Genomic DNA, 17,528 nt, shown 5'->3' on the forward strand with positions numbered 1-17,528 from the left:
CCATCTTTTCCGTGCATGACTTGGGTCTGGGGTCTTTGGACATTCTTCTTCTTTTGAGAGCTTGTTCCCCTGGGCTTCTCCAGGGCTAATCAGTGGCGGTTGTGAACTTGCCGACACCCTTGATGTCACGTGTCCAAGGCCGTTAAAAGCAATTCCCTCCGATAAATGAAATGTATTCTTCTGCAGATAAAGCTATCGAGAGAGATCAATTTATAGCATAGAACCCTAATGGGATTAACACACACACTGCAAAATAGATGCACACACATACACACACACAGAGAGAGGTAGATGTTTGCATTCATCTCTGTGTAAACACTTCCACAATGCCACTTATTAATTTAAGAACAAGTCAGCCATTTAAATTGGTTGTTTCACTATGGCTGGGAAAGGGAGAAAAGGATGATAAATGGCTGAAGTAGAACGCCAATGATTACCATATTTCTACAACGACATCCCTCCTCCACGCAGTTTCTATGCCATTAAGTATATTCATATTATGACTCAGTGTACTTACGTTCAGTCAAGGCTTCTGCGCTGAACTCAAATTCTCAAACCAGACCGTCTTCCCAATTTAGATGTTCCCTTCTTTTTCCTTTATTGGTATTCTCATCCTCTTTGCTGGGCTAATATTCAGGGGTTGGAGAAGAACTATTACTTTTCCCACTCTGTAGGTGATTTTGGGTGCAGCCAGTTTTTCTCTTGGCATTGCTCAGATCCTGCGGAGCTGGCTGTTGAATAGAATAAGAATAGAATAGAATAGAATAGAATAGAATAGAATGGAAGACTGGAAGAATAGAATAGAATAGAATAGAATAGAATAGAATAGAATAGAATAGAATAGAATGGAATGGAATGGAATGGAATGGAATGGAATAGAATAGAATAGAATAGAATAGAATAGAATAGAATGGAATGGAAGACTGGAAGAATAGAATAGAATAGAATAGAATAGAATAGAATAGAATAGAATAGAATAGAATAGAATAGAATAGAATAGAATAGAATAGAATAGAATAGAATTCTTTATTGGCCAAGTGTGATTGGACACACAAGGAATTTGTCTTTGGTGCATATGCTCTCAGTGTACATAAAAGAAAAGATACGTTCGTCAAGAATCATAAGGTACAACACTTAATGATAGTCATAGGGTACAAATAAGCAATCAGGAAACAATATCAATATAAATTGTAGGATACAAGCAACAAAATTACAGTCATACAGTCATAAGTGGAAGGAGATGGGTGGTGGGAACGATGAGAAGATTAATAGTAGTGCAGACTTAATAAATAATTTGTCAGTGTTGAGGGAATTATTTGTTTAGCAGAGTGATGGCATTCGGGAAAAAACTGTCCTTGTGTCTAGTTGTTCTGGTGTGCAGTGCTCTATAGAGTTGTTTTGAGGGTAGGAGTTGAAACAGTTTATGTCCAGGATGCGAGGAGTCTGTAAATATTTTCCCAGCCCTCTTTTTGACTCATACAGTATACAGGTCCTCAACGGAAGGCAGGTTGGTAGCCATGGTTTTTTCTGCAGTTCTAATTATCCTCTGAAATCCGTGTCTGTCTTGTTGGGTTGCAGAACCAAACCAGACAGTTATGGAGGTGCAGATGACTTTGTGTGTGCTGCGTTCTTTGGAGTCCGTCGTTGGGGCAGAACACTAAGTGAGAGATTTCTTAAATCAGTTTTGCTCACTTTTATGACATTTCTGGCCACAGTTGTTAAGTGAATCTGTTCTGACTCAGCTCCCCAAACACAACAAATCCTCTTTAGTTAAATCAATGATTCCTTTATTAGGAGCGCTGGCAAAAAGTTTCTCTCTCACACACATAGCAGGCTAAGAAGTCCATCCGTCCAGGAGATGAATACTTGTCTGCCACATCTATTCATCTCCTCCCCCTGCATTTTATCCCCCAGAGCTAGGGTGGGGCTTTGGTAGCAGTGGTGGTTCTTCCATCCCAAGGACTGGCCCATAGATTTCCATTGCTCTCCTCTCCTCTGCCTCCTGTGCATCCATGTGTCAGGCACTGGACCCAGCTGTTCCTCCTCTTCCTCATCAGCCACCTCCAGATCTGGGGGCTGTTGATTCTCCATCTGAGGGCTGATGGACAGCCCAGGCTCTGCCTCTGTCTCTCTCTCTGCCAGCTCCATTCCCTCTTCCCCATCGGAGCTCTCAGGTTGCCTGGATGTTGACCCTCACTCCCACGCCTCCTTCTCCTCCGATTCGGCTGTAGTTGTTTAATCAGTAAGACGGTTGTTCCATGAACCTTTCCCATTGACTTTGCTCATCAGGTCGCAAAAAGGGACACCAGGACACTACAATCCTGATAAATATGAGTCAGTTGCCAAGTGTCTGAATTTTTATCATGTGACCATGGAGATGCTGTAACGCTCGTGAGTGTGAAAAGTGGTAAGTCATTTTTTTCAGTGTCATAATGTCAGCTTCCAAGCTGCCATAAGGAAGGAGAGGAGAAGCTTAAACTTTCACCTACTTAATTCCCCTGAAGAACTGTCTCCACAGAGATGGGATGGGAGGGGGGACATTCCTGTGAACTGACGGAAATGGGATGAGAAGAGTGGCTTGCAAGATGGCCAATGAGACGCAGAGAATTGGGAACCGGAAAGAGAGGTTTTGGGGGTGGGCCAAAGTTCAGTGCTAACTGCGCATTGAGTCAGGGCCAGTTCGTTATGCTCAATAAAGAGAAAAATTTTCTCAAAGATTGGGCATTTGGAAATTCATTTATTTGGAGATAACAACGAAGCTTGACACATAACTTCGAACAGTCACTGAACAAACTGTTGTAAGTCGAGGATTATCTACAGACTTTCTTTACGGGTGTTTCTGCAATATCTAAGAACAATGAACTGAACAGAGATGGGCCAAAGAACAGCAAGTGCAAACGCAGCCATGCCGAAGCAGTGGGCAGATCCATCGAGCGCCAATGAGCACCAAGCACAATATTTTGATAGATTCATGCGAAATATTTACTAATTTCAAACCCTGTGAAATCAGGTCAGTTTTTGTAACTCTTTCAAAAGTCCTGGCTGAAAGTCAGCGGGCAATTATGCAATTGAATCAAGCCAATTAGCTGCTTGGAGTTATTAGCAAAATCTTGGGAATGTGACATGTTTGTCAATGCTGCGGCATTTCCTCCAAGGCATTTGAGTTTGTTAACCGTGTAATCTTGCTTGATGTTCCCCTCGCTACACGCCAATTTGGCTCACATTCATTGAATTATTACCGTCTTTTTTGGGGGTAGGGCTAACAGATGTAGCAGCGAAAAAATCCAGACGATCACTCGATGGCGGGAGAAATAATGTGTTGTGTCTCTTTTCTACCATTTGCTGGTTGTCTGGATGCTTTCCGCTTAGATATGGTAGATCTTTTGGAACTGTCAACTGGTGTTTCCTTCCCTCTATAAATATGAGTGTAGGAAGGTAGAAGCTACATTGTTTGTATGCTAAAAGGCATAGGGACACCAGACTGGAGAGGTCAGTGGCGAAGACGTTGAGCTTGTCGATCGAAAGGTTGGCAATTCAGCGGTTTGAATCCCTAGTGCCGCGGAACGGGGTGAGCTCCCGTTACTTGTCCCAGCTTCTGCCAACCTAGCAGTTCGAAAGCATGTAAAAAATGCAAGTAGAAAAAATAGGGACCACCCTTGATGGGAAGGTAACAGCGTTCTGTGCACCTTTGGCGTTGAGTCATGCTGGGCACATGACTACGGAGACATCTTCGGACAGCGCTGGCTCTTCGGCTTTGAAACAGAGATGAGCACGAACCCCCAAAATGCAATACACACACGGCCCCCATGCATGTGCCCCGCCCCAGCGCATACACATGCAGCTGCCTGCATGCACCCCATCTCCCACATATGCCCGCGCCCCCCACCCTCTGCGCATGAGCAGCAGAGACCCGAAGACCAGCTGGCCGGCGGGGAAGCGCAAACACATGCGCAGCAGAGCTGAACTGGGGTGACGGCTCGAGTGCCATCATAGAGGGCACTGTGTGTCACATCTGGCACACGTGCCATAGGTTCGCCATCAAGGGCCTAATTCATTCCAGACAAATGGCTGTCCAATCTCTTCTTAAAAACCTCCAGTGATGGAGCATCTAAAACTTCTGAAGATCAACCTTTCCACTGGTTATTTGTTCTAACTATCATGAAATTTAGGTTGGATCTTTCTTCAATGATCTTCCACCCATTATCCCAAAGGTGATTTTTTTTCAAGAGGCCACTGGACTTTCTGGTTTTTCTTTGAAGACGTTTCGCTTCTCATCCAAGAAGCTTCTTCAGCTCTGATGAAAAGCGAAACATCTTCAAAGAAAAACCAGAAAGTCCAGTTTCCTCTTGAAAAAAAAAAAAAAGCATTGGGACAACCATGACCTGAGATGACTGAGAATCTCCATAGTCTTCCACCCATTACTTCTTGACCTTCCCTCAGGTGCTTTGGAGAATAAATTGGACCTCTTTTCTCTATGACAGCTCCTCAAATATTGGAAGACTCTTATCATGGAAGGCAACAGATTTCCTCTGACTGACTTCTACTGATCCAGAGATTGTTGGATTGAGGGGTCGTAGCAAATCTGGAGACAAAGTTCAGTGGAAAAAACATTAGCCAAGAGCCCTGGTGGCACAGCAGACTAAAGCATTGTTATTAACACCAGCTGCCTGCAATTACTGCAAGTTCAAATCTCACCAGGCTCAAGGTTGACTCAGCCTTCCATCTTTTCTAAGGTAGGTAAATTGAGGACCCAGATTGTGGGGGCAATAAGCTGACTTTGTATAAATATACAAAAGTATGAAGGCTATTGCTTAACGCATTGTAAGCCGCCCTGAGTCTCCGGAGAAGGGCGGCATATAAATCAAACTTAAAAAAAAAATGGACTTTTTCAGATGGACCTTGGATTCTGGAACATCCTGTACTGAAAATTCATTGGGTGGCTACTGCATCATTTCTTTACAGCCAAGCCAAGATGTCTCACACTTTTTATTGTTACGTTTATGGAAACCGCGGTAGTGCTTTTTTAATATTAGCCCCCGCTATCTAGTGACGGTTGGAATTGCCTTCTTACTAATGTTCTGCTGATGTTCCTACTCCCAATTGTTTGAAAAAGGGTTATGGTGTGTTTGCCAGTCACTGGGGAAGCATTTGGCCTGAGAGGAAGGAGGCAACCTAAATTAATGCGTACGTAAATTTCAGCGGGAAAGGCATCTTAAAAATATTGAAACAATTAAACACCGAAAAGAATAAAAACACAAAATTAAAAATGTCTTATCCAGAGAAATTGGGCGGGTGATTTCATCAGATTGCTCCAAGGAAAGATCAATCTCGCAAAAGCCAGAATTTTCCTCAGCAGTGAGTATCGCGATACAAGTTATCCTCAATTTACAACCATTTGTTGAACAACCAAAGTTACAATGGCACTAAAAAAAAAAGAGCCTTAGAACCAATTCCTTGCACTTTATGCACAAGTGTCAAACTTGATCACGTCATGTGACGTATCACGATGTTTTTTGCCTTTGTGGAGTCGGGCTGGGTGTGGCCTGCATGTGACGCATTTGCCTCATGGGCCGCCATTTTGACAGGCCTGACTGAAAGATTTTGCAGCAGCCCACATGGTCAAAATCCTGGCACTTGTCTGTAGAGATTCTCAGTCATCCAGGTCATGGTTGTCCCAAAGGTGCTTTTTTCAGGAGGCAACTGGACTTTCTTGTTTTTTCTTTGAAGATGTTTCACTTCTCATCCAAGAAGCTTCTTCAGCTCTGACAGAATTGTTATGGAATGATGGGACTAAACAACATTCCTGGGTCAGCCAGAGACAGTTTATTGCGCAGTTTCAGAATCAGATTTGTATCTGCAATTCTGAACCAAGAAGAGCTCTGATACAACTGCTTTTATACATCTCCAAGACAAAGGATTTTGCGAGCACAGCAGTTTTCCATATATGGTTAACATACATTTGTTACATTATAATTGACACTTTCTAATTACTAAATTCCTTCATTATTTTCTAGTTCATAAGATTATCTTAGCTAAACAACCTTCCTCAATTCTGTGTTTGCTGATGCGTAGATTCATGGCTGCTTTGGATAATAAGTAACATTTTGTTTCATATGGATGTCCTTGCATCCTTGACAGCTAGGCCCCTCAGAAGATATATATTACCAAGAATGGAATTTAGCTGACTTAGTGTAATCTCTAAACAAGCACATTTCTTTCTTATAATAATGTGAATAAAGCGGGTCCTTCAGTGTTCATATAGTTGACCCTGTACTATTCCTACACCATTCACATTAGAATGGTGGGGAATGGAAGGATTTATGCTCCTTGCAGACAGCTGGTCATTTGCATCCTGTTAGAGGGTCATTGAGGCCACTTGGAGGTCTATCTGTGTCCTCAGGGTCACCTTAGTGGTGCAAATGGGTCCTGTAGTCTGAAATTTTTCTCTGGAAATCCATGCCCATTCCCACACCCTTCCAAGGGTGTTCATCCCACATTGTATAGCTAAAAGTCATCAGTGAAAGTCAAAATCATCAGTGCTACAACATACAACAACCATGATGTAGCACGAACAGGCAGAAGGCTGGCAGAATGCATCCATGTACATGGCTGTCAGAAGACATGATGAAAATTCTTTAATTTCCCAACAACAACAACAACAATTTATTACCGTCTCAGACCAGAACAAATAAAAAGCACTCAGTATATATACACTTAAAATTCTAGTATAAAATAATAAATAACAACTAAAATCTATAAGAGAACCCACTGTCAATTATACATGATCTGACTATATGATAGTTGCAATCCCTAAACTGTGTGGCCCGTTGTAGGTTCAATGCTATAAAAGAGAAATGACTAAGATTTATTATTATTTATTATTTATTTATTTTGTCACATTTCTATGCCGCCCAACTCCCAAGGGACTCTTTTAAATCATAGTTTCGATTGGGAAAATGTGACAATCTTTAGACCAGGCCAGGGATGAAATGCTATCGGTTCACACCAGTTCAGGCAAACTGGTAGCGGCAGCAGCGGTGGGTGGTTTGGAGACTCAATAGCGGCAGCAACGCGAACCTCTGCCCACCTGCCCAGATGCTGTTACTTCCTGGTTTTAACCAGGAAGTAACCTGTTTTTTACCCTCTGTGCATGTGCAGAAGGGTTTGCGCCAGTGGTGAAATCTAAAATTTGTTACTATTGGTCCTCTGGGCGTGGCTTGGTGGGGGTGTAATGTGACTAGGTGGGCGTGGCCAACTTTTTAAAAAAAGCTTTTAAAACAATTTTTTCTACAACCTCTTCGGCAAAGAGATTATTTAAAAAATGCTTTTAAAAGCCTCTGACGATCCCAGCTGAGTTGCCTGATCGGCAGAGACTTTTTTTCTTTTAAAAGCCTCTGACGATCCCAGCTGAGCTGCGTGATCAGAGGCTTTTTTTATTTATTTTTAAAAGCATTTTTTTCTGCCGAAGAGGTTGTAGAAAAAATGCTTTTAAAAATTAAAAAAAAAGCCTCTGATGATCGCGTGGCTCAGCTGAGCATGGGGGTTGGGTGGGCAGGGATTTTTGCTACCGGTTCTCTGAAGCACCTGCCGTCATCGCTACCGGATCGGGCGATCCGGTCCGAACCTGGAGCGTTTCATCCCTGGTTTGTGCATGCATAGATGGTCCAAGCGCACAGTTTTTCGTGCAGTTGTTGTTTCCTGAGAAGTCTGAGAATTGGTAACTTATATGTGTTGAACAGATGCATGTGGGAAGCCTAAGATGCCTGGCCAAGTAAGCATCTCTAATGCGTTAAGTCAGGCTATGTGCAAATAAGGTAATTACTGGAAAATATGCAGTCAACATATCTCAGTGCCTTGAGGTTGGCTTCCATTCTGAAAAATCAACACAGGGAGATGTAAATTATTTCACCATTCGGAGCACTTGCTGTCCAACATCCAGCAGATGTAACAGAGGCCAAAAGAATTCTGAAATCTGATCTATATCCATCTTCATCCGGTGATCTGTTCACGCTGGGGGTTGCAAATAAAATATGTATTAGCATAAATTAGTGAAAAGAAGCTTGCGTGTTCCAGGGCATTTGTTTATGTCAAAGGCTTAAATTTTGTGAGCTCAGAACATTCTTTATTATAGGGATAAATGATGCATTCAAGAAGCAAATAACGCTGTCATGATTGATTGTCCCTAAAAAGGTCAGATTTAATAAGCTGCAGAAGTGGCAGCTGTTGACTGCAATAGGACCACTCAATATAGATAATCCCTTGAAAGCAAAATCTTGAAAGATTTTTTCTTTTTAAAAAAAAAAAAAAAAAGGGGCGAAAGGAAAAATGGATTCTTTCTCACTGATGTCTTATGTGCTTACGTTCAGTGCAGATGCTCTCAGTGTACATAAAAAGAAAAGATACATTCATCAAGAATCATAAGGTACAACACTTAATGATAGTCATAGGGTACAAATAAGCAATCAAATCATACTAGGAAACAATCAATATGAATCGTAAGGATAAGCAATAAGTCATACAGTTCCCAGGAGTGGGGACGGAATGGGGATTTTGCAATATCCTTCCCCCAGGAGTGGGGAGGGAATGGGGATTTTGCAGTATCCTTCCCCTGCCACACCCACCAAGCCACGCCCACCAAGCCACGCCCACAGAACCGGTAGTAAAAAAAAAAAGTGGATTTCACCACTGACTTCAACTCCCAGAATTCCCCAGCCAGCCATGGGTAAATGAATTCTGGGAGTTGAAGTCCACCCCTCTTAAAAATTGAGAAACACTCCAATAAAGGCAGAAGATACAGTAGATGATATATACAGTATACATTGCTCAAAAAAAATAAAGGGAACACAAGCAGAAGACATCCGAGATCTGAATGAATGAAATAGCCTTATTAAATACTTTGTTCGTTACATACAGTAGTTTTGTGTTCCCTTTAGTTGTTTGAGCAGTGTATAAACTACTGTATGTAAAGAACAAAGTATTTAAAAAGGCGATTTCATTCATTCAGATCTCGGATGTCTTCTGCTTTTGTTCCCTTTATTTTTTTGAGCAGTATATATTACTGAAAAAGTATAAAGTGGCTGGAGAGCCCCGTAATCCAATGAATATATTTCTGGCTATTTTAATATTAATCTTCAGCATGGAAGTTCCTTACTCTGCAAGAAAAGAGTACAATGGGTTAGGTTTTACCCCAATTCACACACACCTGAAGACTCTTTTATTTCATCAATCTGGCCTCGCCTAAATCTTCTCCCTTTTAAGTGCAAATTTTAAATTTTAATGTGTTTTAAAATATGGGTATTTTAAATTATGGGTATTAATTCAGCCAAATTTATTTAATTCATTTTATTCGATTTTAAATTTTTATATGTATGTGTTTTATTTCGTGGCTGTTCACCGCCCTGAGTCCTTCGGGAGTAGGGCGGTATAGAAATTCAATAAAATAAATAAATAAATAAATAAATAAATAAATAAATAAATAAATAAATACCTACTACCAGGAGGCCTCCTAAGAACGAGCAAAGCAGCTTTTCACAGCTTGCAATCTCCTCATGGAACTTTCCGTGATCGCCCTTGGAGGGAAACTGAGGAAGACTTAAAGAAAGGAAGAGAAAGTTAGAATGTGGGTCAGGATAGGACACGAAAGCTGATTCTGCTTCAGGGTGGCTGCTTCTTAAATACCCCCGCACAATGGTTTGCAAAAGTCAGTTTCCTCTCCGATAAATCTCGTGACGCTCCCTCTGCACAGCTGCCACCAAGATGGAGGTGGTTGTGCGAAGCAGGCTGTGAGGAAAAAGTGAGTCAGAGCAGATGCTTGTTTGGCTCATAATCAAAGCGCTGCAGTGAAACTGGTGCTAGGGAGAACACCAGGAGGTGGAATGGTAGATACACTAACATGCTTTTCATTTTTTCCTTTTAAGTGGCAATGAGAACTATTCTTAGTAAAGTTAAGTTCAAAAATCAAACTGGGATAAACAGTCCCTTCCTTCCTTCCTTCTTTCTTTCTTTCCTTCCTTCCTTCCCTCCCTCCTTCCTTCCTTCCTCCCTCCCTCCCTAAATAGTTCTTTATTAAGAACTATTCTTAATAAAGTTAAGTTCAAAAATCAAACTGGGATAAACAGTCCTTCCTTCCTTCCTTCCTTCCTTCCTTCCTTCCTTCCTTCCTTCCTTCCTTCCCTCCCTCCGTCCCTCCTCCCTCCCTCCTTCCCTCCTCCCTCCCTCCCTCCTTCCTCCCTCCCTCCATAAATAGTTCTTTATTAAGAACTATTCTTAATAAAGTTAAGTTCAAAAATCAAACTGGGATAAATAGTCCTTCCTTCCTTCCTTCCTTCCTTCCTTCCTTCCTTCCTTCCTTCCTTCCTTCCTTCTTTCCCTCCCTCCGTCCTTCCCTCCCTCCCTCCTTCCTTCCTTCCTCCCTCCTTCCTCCCTCCCTCCCTCCCTCCCTCCCTCCCTCCATAAATAGTTCTTTATTAAGAACTATTCTTAATAAAGTTAAGTTCAAAAATCAAACTGGGATAAACAGTCCTTCCTTCCTTCCTTCCTTCCTTCCTTCCTTCCTTCCTTCCTTCCTTCCTTCCTTCCTTCCTTCCTTCCTTCCCAGATCCTAGAACTGTGGTGATGCAGTGGTTAGAATGCAGTATTGCAAGCTAACTCTGCCGACTGTCAGCAGTTCGACCCTGACCAGCTCGAGGTTGACTCAGCCTTCCATCCTTCCGAGGTCGGTGAAATGAGGACCCAAATTGTTGGGGGCAATAGGCTGACTCTGTAAACCGCTTAGAGAGGGCTGTAAAACACTGTGCAGCAGTATATAAGTCTAAGTGCTATTGCTATTGCTATTGCTATTGCTATTCCTTCCTTCCTTCCTTCCTTCCTTCCTTCCTTCCTTCCTTCCTTCCTTCCTTCCTTCCTTCCTTCCTTCCTTCCTTCCTTCCTGTCCCTCCTTCCCTCCCCCTCCCCTCCTCCTCCTTTTCTCCCTCCCTCTCTCCTCCCCCCTCCCATCCTCTGCCCCCATTTTCAAAGGCATATGGAAACACAAATCATGAGGCATTCTGGGCACTTTGGGACTCAAATTCTTCTGGTAAGCTTTGGATCAGGAAGTTAATCAAAGCAGAACATTTCTTTCTTCCTTCAACATGATGAAACGTTAGGGAATGCACTTTATTCTCAGTACAGTCAAGTTTGCTGACTATTTTGTGGGGTAGTCGTCCGTTCGTGCAAATGTGTGCTTGCATTTTTAATAAAGGCAGAAGTAGGTCTTTGTATGCCTGAAAACTTAGAAGATCAGCCTTAAAAAAAAGAATCTTGCATAAAAGTCCCATCGGAGGTCCCGAATAAACTGCTCCATTTTTATTTTTGCCTTTAGACACTGTTGTCCAATGTGTTGAATTTCTGGCTTGATTTTTTTCTTCAGATCAAAAATACAGTTCCTGTTTTGCACAGAACAAGAGAAAGCTTAATTTATATGAATAAAGGAATTAAGAAGTAATAAAGAAGAACAAAGTGCATATAGTCAAGGCTATGGTTTTCCCAGTAGCAATGTATGGCTGTGAAAGTTGGACCAGAATAGAATAGAATAGAATAGAATAGAATAGAATAGAATAGAATAGAATAGACTAGACTAGACTAGACTAGACTAGACTAGACTAGACTAGACTAGACTAGACTAGAATAGACTAGACTAGAATAGAATAGAATAGAATAGAATAGAATTTTTTATTGGCCAAGTGTGATTGGACACACAAGGAATTTGTCTTGGTGCATATGCTCTCAGGAAGGCTGAGCATCAAAGAATTGAGGCCTTTGAACTCTGGTGCTGGAGAAGACTCCTGAGTCCCTTGGACTGCAAGGCGATCCAACCGGTCAGTGATAGAGGAGGTCAACCCTGACTGCTCTTGAGAAGGCCAGATCCTGAAGATGAAACTCAAATGCTTTGGCCACCTAATGAGAAGGAAGGACTCCCTGGAGAAGAGCCTAATGCTGGGAACGATGGAGGGCAAAAGAAGAAGGGGACGGCAGAGAACGAGGTAGCTGGATGGAGTCACTGAAGCAGTCGACGTGACCTTAAATGGTCTCCGGGGGATGGTAGAGGACAGGAAGGCCTGGAGGAACATTGTCCATGGGGTCGCGATGGGTTGGACACGACTTTGCAACTAACAACAACAACAAAGAAGAACAGCAACAAAGATGATTAGGGGGCTGGAGGCAAAGCATAAATGAATGGTTGCAGGAACTGGGTACATCTAGTGTAATCAAGAGAAGGACTAGGGGTGATGTGGTAGCAATTTTCTAGTACAGGGGGTGTCACAGAGAAGAGTGGCTCAACATATTCTCAAAGCACCTGAAGATAGGACAAGAAGTAATGGGTGGAAGATTATTAAAGAAAGGTCCAATCTTGAATTTAGGAATAATTAACCAGTAGAATGGCTTGTCTATAAATTTTGGGTGGTCCATCACTGGAGGTTTTTAAGAAGAGATTGGACAGCCATTTGTCCAGAATGGTATAATGTTTACTGCTTGAGCAAGGGGTTGGACTAGAAGACCTCCAAGTTCCCTTCCAACTCTGTTATTTTATTATCCTTTGCATCAGTCTTCATGCAAAAAGAAATTTTCGTCCAATGTACCAAAAAAGCTACTGGAAAAGACAAACCAGAAATAAAAATTAAAATAAAATGAGCAAGAAAATGGTAAGCAAACACCTATCTGAACTTGATGAATATAAATCACCAGATTACATCCCAGATGTTCTGAAGGACCTGGCAGATGTTATCTCAGAAGCATTGTACCAAATCTTTCAAAAATCCTGGAGCACAGGGGAAGTACCTGAGAATTGGAAAAAGGCTGATGTAGTTCCCATCTTCAAGAAAGGGGGGGAAAAAAACAGACCAATCAGTCTAACTTCAATACCTGGGAAGATCCTGGAAAAGATAATCAAAAAACAGATCTGCGAACAACTAGAAGCAAATTAAGTTATAACTAGTAGCCAGCATGTGTTTGTTAAAAACAGATCATGCCAAACCAATCTTATTTCATACTTTTTTTTCCCGTTAATTTATATGCTGTCCTTCTCCGGAGACTCAGGGCAGCTTACAATGTGTTAAGCAATAGCCTTCATACTTTTGTATATTTATACAAAGTCAATTTATTACCCCCACAATCTGGGTCCTCATTTCACCTACCTTTGAAAGGATGGAAGGCTGAGTCAACCTTGAGCCTGGTGAGATTTGAACTTGCAGTAATTGCAAGCAGGAGATGTTAATAACAGTGCTTTAGTCCACTGTACTACAGGCTCTTCAGTGACTTTGATAAAGTCACTAAATTAGTAGACCAGCGAAATGGTGTAAACATAGTATACTTAGTTTTCAGTAAGGCATTTGACAAAGTAGACCACAATCTACTTCTTGGTAAGCTGGAAAAATGCAGAATAGACATTTGGCATCCTTTCTTTAATGATACTATTCCAATATTTCTTTCATATTGGTGTAACTCTTGTCCCGCAGCAAGTTTTCCCTGGTTGAGTTGGCCACGGGGAACTGGCCACAACAAATTGGCTGCGAAGAGTTGGCTGTGGCAAGTTGTCCCATTCCAAGGAGAGTGACCTCGGACAAGTTCTCTCTCAGCCATAGGAAAAAGAAAGCCACTTGCAAAGAAAAAACCACTTGCAAAATCTTGCCAAGAAAACTGCAGGGATGATGAAGATGATGGAGTTTGTTGTAACAACCCCTGGAAACACGGGTCTCATCTATCATTCTCCTGCTAAACTTGGCTAGCCCATAAATTCCTTCAAAGAATATCAAATTAGCTCTCTAGTGCAGAAGTGCTTCTTACAGTACTGTGGTCGGACTTTCAATGGAAGAATGGTTATGTTCTGTGAAATATCCTTTGATGTTTAGAATAACTTTCTATCATAAATTGAATCCAACCCAGAGTTCAGATGAAACTAGAAACCATTCTAAAATCATAATTAAATACATGGATTGGCATCCCATCCAAAATTTGAGTTTACCTGTGTGTGGGAAAGGGACGCGGTAGCTCAGTGGCTAAGACGCTGAGCTTGTCAATGGAAAGGTCGGCAGTTTGGCGATTCGAATCCCTTGTGCCGCGTAACGGGATGAGCTCCCGTTACCTGTCCCAGCTTCTGCCAACCTAGCAGTTCGAAAGCACGTAAAAAATGCAAGTAGAAAAATAGGGACCATCTTTGGTGGGAAGGGAACAGCATTCCATGTGCCTTTGGCATTGAGTCATGCCGGCCACATGACCACGGAGACGTCTTTGGACAGCGCTGGCTCTTCGGCTTTGAAACGGAGATGAGCACTGCTCCCTAGAGTCAGGAACGACTAGCACATATGTGCGAGGGGAACCTTTACTTTTACTTTTATGCATGGTAACTAAATTTACATTTGATACGATACCTAAATCAAAACAGATATTTAGTGCTATCAGTTGGATTTATTAAAGCTTTTAATTATATTGTGGTAAACCATGATCCTTGGCATTTATTCTTAATTCTAATAGTGATTCTTCATCTAGTAATGGGATATACAAAGTGCTTATTTATTTACAACTAATTACTGATACATTAGAAAGCTGTTATTATTTTGTCATTTAATGACCCTGTAATCCCTTGCATCGGGGTGGAGTCGGGGCAACTAAATGGAGCTGAGAGTTTACTGGCCAGATGCCTTTCCTGTCGCCAACGCGGAGTTATATTCAGCAGATATATTCTCAACGTGCCCAGAGAGAGAAATATCTGCCTCCGCCTAGGATTGAACTCACAGCCTCCTGATTGCGAGGCGAGAGCTCCACCTCTAGGCCACCGCACCACTCATTAGGAAGCTGTATCTTCTGCAATATTTTAAATTCCTGCTTTATGCATCTGTATTCTACTTTTTTTCATGCTCTCTCTTATAGTTGTTTAAATAATCTCATTAAACTCTCTATCTGGAATGTTTGTAGGGTCCTGTTTGAGTAGGGGCTTGGATTAGAAGACCTTCAAGGTCTTTTCTGTTATTCTGTAGTCTGTCTAATAAAAGGGGGAACCCCAAATAGTGTGGTCATTAGTATAAATGACCCAGGGGTGGGTTCTAAATTTTTTTACTACCGGTTCTGTGGGCGTGGCTTATTTTGTGGGGGTGGCTTGATGGTCATGTGACAATTCTTTAGGATTTAGCAGAGGTACTGGTTTACCAGGCTTTTAACTGCTTGCAGAGCTGTACCGGTCTACTCATTTGTTTTTGGAGGCATCGGTCTACCCATTTGTTTTTGGAGGCACTGGTCTACTCATTTGTTTTTGGAGGCACTGGTCTACTCATTTGTTTTTGGAGGCACTGGTCTACCCATTTGTTTTTGGAGGCACCGGTCTACCCATTTGTTTTTGGAGGCACCGGTCTACCCATTTGTTTTTGGAGGCACTGGTCTACTCATTTGTTTTTGGAGGCACCAGTCTACTCATTCATTTTTGGAGGCACCGGTCTACCCATTTGTTTTTGGAAGCACCGGTCTACCCAGTTGTTTTTGGAGGCACCGGTCTACCCATTTGTTTTTGGAGGCACCGGTCTACTCATTTGTTTTTGGAGGCACCAGTCTACCCATTTGTTTTTGGAGGCACCAGTCTACCCATTTGTTTTTGGAGGCACCGGTCTACCCATTTGTTTTTGGAGGCACCGGTCTACCCATTTGTTTTTGGAGGCACTGGTCTACTCATTTGTTTTTGGAGGCACCGGTCTACCCATTTGTTTTTGGAGGCACTGGTCTACTCATTTGTTTTTGGAGGCACCGGTCTACCCATTTGTTTTTGGAGGCACCAGTCTACTCATTTGTTTTTGGAGGCACTGGTCTACTCATTTGTTTTTGGAGGCACCGGTCTACCCATTTGTTTTTGGAGGCACTGGTCTACTCATTTGTTTTTGGAGGCACCGGTCTACCCATTTGTTTTTGGAGGCACTGGTCTACTCATTTGTTTTTGGAGGCACCAGTTTACTCATTCCTTTTTGGAGGCACCGGTCTACCCATTTGTTTTTGGAGGCACCGGTCTACCCATTTGTTTTTGGAGGCACCGGTCTACTCATTTGTTTTTGGAGGCACTGGTCTACTCATTTGTTTTTGGAGGCACCGGTCTACCCATTTGTTTTTGGAGGCACTGGTCTACTCATTTGTTTTTGGAGGCACCGGTCTACCCATTTGTTTTTGGAGGCACTGGTCTACTCATTTGTTTTTGGAGGCACCAGTTTACTCATTCCTTTTTGGAGGCACCGGTCTACCCATTTGTTTTTGGAGGCACCGGTCTACCACCACACTGCCTTTTAACACGGATCAGCTGTAGGGCGGCCCTTTGAAGCCCCATGGCAAGAGTTTAAACAGTTTTTTTCCTTCTAGCTGATCAGCTGGGACTCAGGAGGCAGCAATAGATTGGGGGTGGGGCCAAATCAAAGGTAAGAATAACGCGGGGGAGGGGGGCGGGAGGGCCCAGCTCTTGAACAAAGAGAACTGGTTCAGTGACGTCATATCATCACCGCTACCGGCTCGGTCAAACCGGGCCGAACCGGGAGGAACCCACCACTGGGTGGGAGGGCCCAGCTCCTGAACAAAAAGAACCGGTTTGGTGATGTCATATCGTCACCGCTACTGGCTCGGCTGAACCGAACCGAACCGGGAGGAACCCACCACTGACTACAGGTAGTTCTCAACTTACCATTTCAACTGAGCGCAACATTTCTTTCGCTAAGCAAGATAGTTGTTACGTGAGTTTTGTCCCATTTTACATTCTTCCTTGCCACAGCTGTTTAAAGGAACGACTGCAATTGTTGAGCTAGTAAAATAGTTTTTAAGCGAATCTGTATTCCTCATTAATTTTGCTTGTCCAAATTAATCATCACAAGACCCTGGGACACTGTAAACCATCATTAAAATTCAATATTCCAAAGTCATCTGAACCCTACATCTTACAACTTTCTTAAATCAAAAACCTTCGCTGGCTTTTTGCTGCTTATTTCAAAGTCTTTTAAGTTCTTAAATTTATAACGATTTTTTTTTCCCCTTTTGTTCAGAGTTGAAGATAATCTCAAGTCTGATGAAGACTTTAGACTTGTCATTCGAAAGGTCTCTAATAGCTTTAAGATGGATAATAGGCCATTTTATCTGACAAGACAGAGAAAGTACAAAAAGTGGAACTACAAATGACAGGGCAAAAGAATGATGTGGAAAAGGTCACTTTATTGGATATATAAAAAGAAGTTTTAGAAATTAGAAAGGAAATACAAATGATCAACCAAGAGAAAATTCTTTCTTTCTTTTTCCTATTCTAGTTTCTCTCCCTTAGTTTGGATTCGTTTATACCATTGTAATCAAAATACTTAATACAAATGATATTTTAAAAACGAATGCCATCGTTTCATATTTGCTGGTTAATGATTCAATTAAAAAGACTTTATTAGCTTTAATTGAGGCTGAGTTTATGATAGCGGGGTCTGTGTTGAATATATCCATTTAAAATATAATCTGATTATTGCTCCTTAGACGTCTGTGGAACTTTTCAC

The 17,528-nt window shown here is 42.0% G+C and overlaps 1 long non-coding RNA gene across 1 annotated transcript; it reads right to left on the minus strand.

The window, feature by feature from the left end:
• Positions 1 to 5,800: 5,800 nt before the first annotated feature.
• LOC148112463 (uncharacterized) lies at positions 5,801 to 9,681 on the minus strand. Its single transcript, XR_015729317.1, has 2 exons — positions 9,488 to 9,681; positions 5,801 to 8,010 (listed from the first exon to the last, which is right to left on the minus strand). It is a non-coding gene; the product is annotated as an uncharacterized LOC148112463 (long non-coding RNA).
• Positions 9,682 to 17,528: the final 7,847 nt, after the last annotated feature.

The sequence above is a fragment of the Pantherophis guttatus genome, chromosome 9 (genome assembly GCF_059756535.1).
Source record: "Pantherophis guttatus breed Tessera chromosome 9, ASM5975653v1, whole genome shotgun sequence".
In the NCBI taxonomy this organism is placed as follows: Eukaryota; Metazoa; Chordata; class Lepidosauria; order Squamata; family Colubridae; genus Pantherophis; species Pantherophis guttatus.